The sequence below is a fragment of the Colobus angolensis genome, unplaced genomic scaffold (genome assembly GCF_000951035.1).
Source record: "Colobus angolensis palliatus isolate OR3802 unplaced genomic scaffold, Cang.pa_1.0 Scaffold61, whole genome shotgun sequence".
Classification (NCBI taxonomy): Eukaryota; Metazoa; Chordata; class Mammalia; order Primates; family Cercopithecidae; genus Colobus; species Colobus angolensis.
The window spans coordinates 7,798,562-7,808,823 of record NW_012119710.1 but is presented as its reverse complement, the minus strand read 5'-3'; positions in this window follow the sequence as shown (position 1 = coordinate 7,808,823).

Below are 10,262 nucleotides of genomic sequence, written 5' to 3'. Positions count from 1 at the left end.
AATTTGGGGTGTGTGGAAGAAACATAACTTGTCTTTTAGTCCACAGGTCTCCAAACCAAGAAGAACCATACAGGCATTATTATGAGACTTCTAGAAGTCCCTCAAAGATCCTGAATGATGAGCATGAAGCAGTATTCGAGGGGAGTTTGGATTGCCTCTTTTGTAGAGGACATAAGTAGGTTCTACATGGGGGAACAGGAAGAAATCAAATATTATGTGGTTAGAAGGACAAACGGCAGTAGATTGTGCTACTATCCCTCAATTTGCTTTCCTTTCTTTTGTGGGATAGGGTTATACTTTGAAAATGATCAAACTTACTTTTGATCTTGAGGCTTTTTTAGGCCAACAAAATAGGAACAATGGTTATATAGACTTCTAGACAGAAACCTTAAGAAATAGTTTATCCTTTGCTCTATGTGTTTCATTTTTTTGCCATGGGGACTGGCAGTGTTGCAGATGGTGGTTGCTCTATCAGTTGTGGTGTGAAGGTGAGAGAAAATTTACTAAACCTTGATGGAATGTAGTGTGAGTAAGAAGTAAACCTTCGTTGTTTTGAGCTACTGAGATTTTTGGTTGTTTGCTGCTATAGCAGAACCAAGCCTGTGATAAAGCATACACAATTGGAGTTAATATGGTCTGACACTGTAAGCTCATGATAAACTAAACATTGTGGATTCTGAGTTCTGACTATTTCTTTTACCTTATACCAATGAAAGCCTAATCAATGAATGCCCATGTATTTATATGACTAGCTGCAAAATACCTCCTATAATTTCTTTTTAGTAGTTGGAGAAAGACAAATGGAATTTCATGAGGTCATCAATTATCCTAAGCTTGAATATATCAAGGAGTATAAGCTAAATGGATTCTCAACAACTCAAGGTTGAGACTCTTCCAATAAGTTTATCATTTACCTGGAATGTAGAAGAGACTTCAAACTATTCTTACCTGAAAACACAACTACAGATTTTACTGATATTATTCAACTTTTTCTGGATCTTATTTGAGTATGTTCTTTCAGTAAGTTTTCTAAAAATATTACTGAATAACTTGTAGTGCAAAACAGTATGGGGAAGTATTTACCTATAAATTTGAGGACATACATTTTTCATATCTAGATTTGATCTGTGTTCCCCAAAGCCATTAGAACTGTGTCTACCCACAGCTAATATAATACCCAACAGTGAACAGTTGGAAGCTTTTTCTCTAAGCTCAGGAACAAGACAAGGATGCTCAATCTCATCACTTTAATTGAAAATAGACTGGAAGTTGTAGCCAGAAAAATTAGGCAGAAAAAGGAAATAAAAGGCATCTCAAGAGAAAAAGCTATTTTTTTTTTCCTGTTTGCCAATGACATAATCTCATCAATAGAAAGCTCTAAATAGTGTACTTCAAACTGGTGGAACTGGTAAATAAATTTAGTGAAGTTGCAGATTATAAAATTGACATACAAAAATCAGTGGCATTTCTATATATTAACTTGTTGTTAGTATATAGAACCTCCATTTTTTTTTTTTTTTTTGCCCTGGGGACTGGCAGTGTTGCAGATGGTGGTTGCTTTATTAGTCATGGCCTGAAGATGAGATAAAATTTACCAAACCTTGATGGAATGTAGTGTGAGTAAGAAGTAAACCTTTCCTTTGTTGTTTTGAGCTACTGAGATTTTTGGTTGTTTGCTGCTATAGCAGAACCAAGCCTGTGTGAAAGCATACACAATTGGAGTTAATATGGTCTGACACCGTAAGCTCGTGATAAGCTAAACATTATGGATTCTGAGTTCTGACTATTCCTTTTACCTTAAACCAGTGAAAGCCTAATCAATGAACACTAGCCATAGTTCTTTTAAAATTTAAATTTTAAGTTGTAATTGACAGATAATAATTGTATATATTTATAGAGCTCAATGTGATTTTTCAATACAAGCATACACTGTGGACTAAGAAAATCTGGCTAATTAATGTATCCATCATCTAACATACTTATCATTTATTTGTGCTAAGAACATTTAAAATCCACTGTTTTAGCAGTTTTGAAATATGCAACACATTATTATTAACTACAGTCACCTTGCTGTGCAATAGATCACTAGAATTATTTCTCTTTTCTAACTGAAACTTCGTATCCTTTGGCCAACAGTACCCCTTTCCCTGCCCACCACCTCCCCAGCCTCTGGGAACTACCATTTTACTCTCCACTTCTACGAATCTTTCTTAGATTCCACATATAAGTGAGATCATACTAGATCTGTCTTTCGGTGTCTGGCTTATTTCACTTAGCCAAATGCTCCCCAGATTCATCCGTGTTGTCACAAATCAGAGAATTTTATTTTTTTAAAGGCTGAATAGTATTGCATTCTGTATACCCCCATTTTCAAATCCACTTAGGTTGCTTCCATATCTTGAACATTGTGAATAATGCTGCAATGGACATGGGAGTGCAGACGGCCCTTCAACTCACTGATTTTAATTTCTTTGGATACATGCCCACACGTGGGATTGCTTCATCATATGGTAATTCTGTTTTTGGTTTTCTGAGGAACCTCTGTACAGTCTTCCATAATCGCTGTGCTCATTTCCATCCCTACCAACAATGTACAAGAGTTCGCTTTTCTCCACAGCCTTGCCAGTACTTGTTATCTCTTGTATTTGTAAAAAGCCATTCTAACCGATGTGAGTTGGTATCTCTTTGTGGTTTCAATTTGCATTTCCCTGATAATCTGTGATGTTGAGGATTTTTTCATCTATTTGTTGGTCATTTGAACGCCGCCTCTTGAGAAATGTTTATTAGGGTCCTTGTCCATTTCTAAGTTGGGTTATTTGTTTTCTTGTAGTTGAGTTGTTTGAATTCCTTATGTATTTTGGATATAAGCCCTTTTTTTTTTTTTTTTTTGAGGCGGAGTCTCGCTCTGTCGCCCGGACTGGAGTGCAGTGGCCGGATCTCAGCTCACTGCAAGCTCCGTCTCCCGGGTTTACGCCATTCTCCTGCCTCAGCCTCCCGAGTAGCTGGGACGACAGGCGCCCACCACCTCGCCCGGCTAGTTTTTGTATTTTTAGTAGAGACGGGGTTTCACCATGTTAGCCAGGATGGTCTCGATCTCCTGACCTCGTGATCTGCCCGTCTTGGCCTCCCAAAGTGCTGGGATTACAGGCTTGAGCCACCGCGCCCGGCCTAAGCCCTTTATCTGATGTCTGATTTGCACATATTTTCCCCAGTCTGTGGGTTGTGTCTTCACACTTTTTTTTTTCTTTTGTTTTTTCCTCTACAGAAGCTTTTTAGTTTGATATAATTCCATTAGTCTATTTTTGCTTTTGTTGCCTGTGCCTTTGAGGCGAGAAATAGTTGCCCAGACTAATGTCATGTAGCTTTTCTCCTGTGTTTTCTTTTAGTAGTCTTACAGCTTCAGGTCTCAATGTTTAAATCTTTACTCCGTTTTGAGATGATTCTTGTACAAGGGGTGAGATGAGGATCCGGTTTCGCTCTTCTGCATGTATATAGCCAGTTTTCCAACATCATCTATTGATGGGACTATCCTTTTCCCACTGTATATTCTTGACAACCTTGTCAAAAATCAATCTGCTACAGATTTGCGGATTTATTTCTGGGCTCTCTATTCTATTCTATTGGTTGATGTGTCTGTTTCTATGTTGGTATCATGCTGAGCTCTATAAATATAGACAATTATTATCTGTCAATTACAACTTAAAATTTAAATTTTAAAAGAACTATGGCTAGCAGACATTCAGATATTGTGCACTGTTTTTTTTGTTTGTTTTTTTTTTGTTTTTTTTGAGATGGAGTTTCGCTCTCTGTCACCCAGGCTGGAGTGCAATGGCATGATCTAGGCTCACTGCAACCTCTGCCTCCCAGGTTCAAGTGATTCTCCTGACTCAGCCTTCTGAATAGCTGGAACTACAGGCGCATGCCACCATGCCCGGCTATTTTTTTGTATTTTTAGTAGAGATGAGGTTTCACTGGGTCAGCCAGGATGGTCTCAATCTCCTGACCTCGTGATCTGCCCGCCTTGGCCTCCCAAAGTGTTGGGATTACAGGCGTGAGCCATCGCACTTGGTCTATTGTGCACATTTTATAAGCTACTTTCTAGTCTCTTAACTTCACCTGTCACTACTCCTTCCTAGAGACTTCTCTGTTAATTCCAAGATAACCACTGCCAATCAATTGATACCCATGCATATTTAACATGGAAATATGAATAAATTAACAATGAGGCAAATCTTTGAGCAACCAGAGAAGAAAACTGAAGGCTAAAGTCTCCTACCTTACTTTTCCATGGCACACTGTTCAGAAATATGCTTTGTGCAGCTTTTTTGAGAGGAGTCCTCTGAGATCAACCCATTAGCTGTATATTGCGATAAGCAACTTGATTATGCACTTTTGTATTGGTTTCCTTCCTTTTCCTGTCTCACTCCCTAAAAAGTAGTGGTTCATAAAACTTTGTCTCAGCCTTCATGTTCTTCGAAACCCAGATTAAAGCATTCTAGGACCAGCGGTACTGTAAGCAGGGTGGTGATAACTCCTGGCTTGCAGTGGCATAAAACTCATGTAGTTAATAGAGATGAGGTTTGAGTGAAACATGAGGCATTCGAATATGCAATGGCTGTGGTTTGAAATGGTGTGGAGGCAATGGTAATTATAAAGGTTTGTTGAACAATCTGACTTTTATCAATGGCAATGGAAACATTCATAAAAAGAAAATAAACTCAGAGCAGGCAATTACCAACACAAGCTGATATGGTTCGGCTGTGTCCCTACCCAAATCTCATCTTGAATTGTAGTTCCCATAATCTCCTTGTGTCATGGGAGGGATGTGGTGGGAGGTAGTTGAATCATGGGGGTGGTTTTCCTATGCTATTCTCGTGATGGGTTCTCATGATATCTGATGGTCTTATAAGGGGCTTACCCCTTTGCTCAGCTCTCATTCTTCTCCTTGCTTCCACCATGTGAAGAAGGATGTGTTTGCTTCCCCTTCTGCCATGATTGTAAGCTTACTGAGGCTTCCCCATCCATGCTGAACTGTGAGCCAATGAAACCTATTTTCTTTATAAATTACCCAGTCCCAGGTATGTCTTTATTAGCAGTGTGAGAATGAACAAATACACAAACTATGCTGTGAAAGTCAGAGGACCTCTCTGGAAGCTTCTATAAAAACTATAATTTCCAACAACTGTAGCAGAAACTCTGTTATTAATAAAAATATAGTCTACCTTTTGAGAGTAGCAGAGCTGCAAAGAAGACTGAAATAATAGCCTTAAGTCTTCTATGTCAACATCAGGGTACCTTCAGAAAAGACTGGTTCTTTAAAAGAGTTTGGGGAAAATCGTGGATATGAGCCTAACAGTCCTGATCCCCCAGATTTTGCTGAACCCTCTAGCAGAAGCTGTCCTTTTCTTTTTGAAGGAAAAGAGTTGCCACCTCTTGCCTGCTTTCCAAGCAATAACTTCAATCTAAGGCAGCTGCCTTGTAAAATGGCACTTGTTGATGTTGAGATATGCTGTGCCCTCTCTCATTACTTGTAGGTTAATAACCATAGTCAGTTTTCATCACCACCCAAATGGATAAATAGTCCAGCTCTAAGAGGAAATAAATTACATACAAAACGTTTTGGAGTACATGGAAAATATGTACTCACAAGAAAGTAAATCTTGAAGATGCTGGACCAGGGTAAATGGAATATAATATCAGTGGAAAATTTATGGACAGGATTCAATATTTTGACAAAGACACCTGGGAAGTGATGCTAATAGCCTCTTAGAAAGGGCTCCATGAAGTCAACCTAGTGATCAATCAATGGTAGATTGGATCAAGAAAATGTGGTACACATCTACCACTGAATACTATGCAGCCATAAAAACAAATGTCATTTGCACCTGGAGGCCATTATCCTGAGTGAATTAATGCAGAAACAGAAAATCAGATACTACATGTTTTCACTTATAAGTGGGAGCTAATCGTTGGGCACTCATGGACATAACGATGGCAACAATAGACACCGGGAAGGGAGACGTGGGGCAAGGGTTAAAAACCTACCTATTGGGTTCTATGCTCACTACTTTGGTGATGGGATCCGTACCCCAAACCTGAGCATCATGCAATATACCCAGGCAACAAACCTGCTCGTGTACTCCTGAATCTAAACTAAAAGTTGAAAAAAAAAATAGAAATGGCTTCTTGAATTTGGACAATCTGATGGCTTACACGCATGAGGTAGAAATGCCAGAAGTTTCATAGGATAGTGTTGAGAACTAGGACACAAGGCTCAAAGTAGTAGCAAAGATAGCATGAATTTACCAGGCAAGGGCTGAGAACCCACCACCTGACTATGTTTTCAGAGGATACTTTTTTCTGTAAGGTACTAAATAATGCATGTGTGTGGGGTACTCATGCATCTTTAGAAGCTTGGGGATGGTTATCTTCTGTAGAATAAAGCTGGAAGTAGAATGGAACTTGGAATTGGGCTCACATTTAGGCTTTGACCCAAGCAAGTCCAGAAGGTGTATGTAAATTGCAGGAATAAGTGGCCCAAGCTGTGATGTCACCTTCTTCAATTCTACCTATAGCCTCATCTAGGCCAATTACCTATGACCAACTGAAGGGTGTAGAAATAATTCAGGACTTACTTACAGATGTGTTGGTGTGCCAATGTAACCAAGTGATCCACTGATCTCATATTGTATATTATTATCCAGAAGTATCTGGCTTGACAGCCCATAAGGAATCAGCTAGAGAAAATATACCTTTGTGGTTAAGACAGTATTCTCCAGGAAGCTGAATGTGCACTAATCAGTTAATATATGATGCTGTTCCCCCAATAACTAGAATATATGCAGCTAGGAACCAAAGAATGGAAGCAAGATTTTTACTTCTTGACCATCATTCTCAATGACCAACTTCTATGGCTTGTGTTTTCTTTTCCCACAGATTTAGATTCCATTAAGTTAGAGGTTCTATATTTCAGGGGCAAACACATCTTCCAGGCAACACAGTAGGATTCCAATAAACATGAAACTGAGACTTCCTCCTGATGCTAACAGGTTAGCAGGCAAATAAAGGACTTCCTATCCGGTGGGTATAATTGATTTGAGAAGTTGGGGTTGCTTTTATGCAACAGGGACCGGAACATGTCTGGAGCCCAGAGGACTAACTGGAATATCCTGGGACATTTCGGTGCTTGGGGCAAATATTTAATTAGAAATTGCAGCAACCAGGAACTATTAAGAGCAAGGCAACTAAGGGATCTGATCCTTCAGGGGTGTGGGGTCTGGGCTAACCCACTAGACTATCTTGACCAGGTGAAGTAATGGCTAAGAATGAGGGAAATCTGAAATCAGTGGTGGAGAGGGTTAAGATTAATCAGCTCCGACCTCAGAACCACCTGATATAGCAAGGATGCTAACCTGCTTAACTAGCCAATTCATTGTACCTCACCTTTTGGGGAAGAAGTGAGTACATCTAGTTCTTGCAAAAAAGGAAGCTCTATATTGTAGCACTGGAGTCTGATACAACGGGATGCTGTAAACATGTGTGAATGGTACAAAGGGCAGATACAAAGGTAAGAAGTATCTCCACCTTGTCAGATCATCTTAGCCTCACCTATGTCTGAGAAGTTTTGTTGAAGCCCCAGCTATTGATGTGGCACCCAGTCTGTGAACCTTCTAACTCTTTTCATTTAGACACTGCCTGACAATATCTTGCCTCATGATTGCCCCTCATTCCACACAAAATATTAATTGCATCTCTAATCTAGAAGAAAAACAAAAAACTACCTACTTTTTTTCTTTTTCTCTTAACTGTTCTGAAATATTTGAACAGGTAAGCACACATTCTCTAATCAAAACCATCTCATTGCATAGCAATAAACAATGTTAGGGTAATGAAAGAGAGAAAAGTCTTTGGGAGGCCAAGGCAGATGGATCACAAGGTCAGGAGATTGAGACCATCCTGGTTAACATCCTGGTTAACACGGTGAAACCCCGTCTTTGCTAAAAAAAAAAAACTTAGCCAGGCTTGGTGACATGCACCTTTAGTCCCAGCTAGTTGGGAGGCTGCTGCAGGAGAATCGCTTGGACCTGTGAGGCAGAGGTTGCAGTGAGCTGAGATCGCATCACTGCACTCCAACCTCGGTGACATAGTGAGACTCCATCTAAAAAAGAGAGAGAGAGAAAAGTCATCACTCACATGAAAGATGCACAAGTTTAAAACCAGAAGATATATTTAAACACTCAGAATAAACTCCTATGAAATGTACTTACTGGTGAGGAAAATAGAAGCAGAGAAAGGCTTTTAAAAATCCACTGAACGGCATTTAACAGCCACCTATGACTCTACAGGACTTGTGATCATTTCTCATGGCTTCCCATAGGCTCTCGGAGAGGGGATCCAAGCAAAGTGCCAGGGTTGTAAACTGACACAGGTGGAGGTATGCATCTTCTAAATTTGGATATTAAAAACAAGTTTGTAATATCATCTAAGAGATAGTCTTGCTAAAAATATCAAAACTGAATCATATTAAGTATATCCAGGTCAGGCGTGGTGACTCACGCCTATAATTCCAGCACTTCAGGAGGCCAAAGCAGGATTGCTTGAGCCCAGGAGTTTGAGACCAGCCTGGGCAACATGATGAAACCCCATCTTCACTAAAAATACAAAAATTAGCCAGGCATGGTGGCATGTATCTGTGGTCCCAGCTACTTGGGAGGCTGAGGCGGGAGGATCACTTGAGCCCGGCAAGTTGAGGCTGTAGCGAGTTGTGATAGCACCACTGCACTGCAGTCTGGGTTACAGAGCAAGACCCTGTCTCAAAAATGAGAAAACGAAAAGGGAGCTCCAACTGCCAATTTATAGGAAATATGGAGGACAGAAAATCAGATTAAACTACTACAGGGAGATAATCAGCAAAATTCAGATTGTGAGAAGTTCCGAAGGAAAAACAAATAGAGAGACAGAGAGGGAGGGAGGGAACTCACTAAAAACTGCTCAACTACGTGGAAACTGAACAACCTGCTCCTGAATGACTACTGGGTAAATAGCAAAATGAAGGCAGAAACAAAGATGTTCTTTGAAACAAATGAGAACAAAGACACAACATAGCAGAATCTCTGGGACACATTTAAAGCAGTGTGTAGAAGGAAATTTATAGCACTAAATGCCCACAGGAGAAAGCAGGAAGGATCTAAAATTGACACCCTAACATCATAATTAAAAGAACTGGAGAAGCAAGAGCAAACAAATTCCAAAACTAGCAGAAGGCAAGAAATAACTAAGATCAGAGCAGAACTGAAGGAGATACAGACGCAAAAAAACCCTAAAAAATCAATGAATCCAGGAGCTGGTTTTTTGAAAAGATCAACAAAATTAATATACTGCTAGCAAGACTAATAAAGAAGAAAAGAGAGAAGAATCAAATAGACGCAATAAAAAATGATAAAAGGGATATCACCACGGATCCCACAGAAATACAAGCTACCATCAGAGAATACTGTAAACACCTCTACACAAATAAACTAGAAAATCTAAAAGAAATGGATAAATTCCTGGACACATACACCCTCCCAACACTAAACCAGGAAGAAGTTGAATCGCTGAATAGACCAATAATGGCTCTGAAATTGCAGCGATAATTAATAGCCTACCAACCAAAAAAAGTCCAGGACCAGATGGATTCTCAGCTGAATTCTACCAGAGGTACAAAGAGGAGATGGTACCATTCCTTCTGAAACTATTCTAATCAACAGAAAAAGAGGGAATCCTCCCTAACTCATTTCATGAGGCCAGCATCATCCTGATACCAAAGCCTGGCAGAGCCACAACAATAAAAGAGAATTTTAGACCAATATCCCTGATGAACATCGACGCGAAAATCCTCAATAAAATACTGGCAAACCGAATTCAGCAGCACATCAAAAAGCTTATCCACCATGATCAAGTTGGCTTCATCCCTGGGATGCAAGGGTGGTTCAACATACGTTAATCAATAAATGTAATCCATCACATAAACAGAACCACAATAAAAAACCACATAATTATCTGAATAGATGCAGAAAATGCCTTCAACATAATTCAACAGGCCTTCATGCTAAAAACTCTCAATAAACTAGGCATTGATGGAACGTATCTCAAAATAATAAGTGCTATTTATGACAAACCCACAGCCAGTGTCATACTGAATGGGCAAAAACTGGAAGCATTCCCTTTGAAAACTGGCACAAGACAGGGATGCCCTCTCTCACCACTCCTATTCAACATAG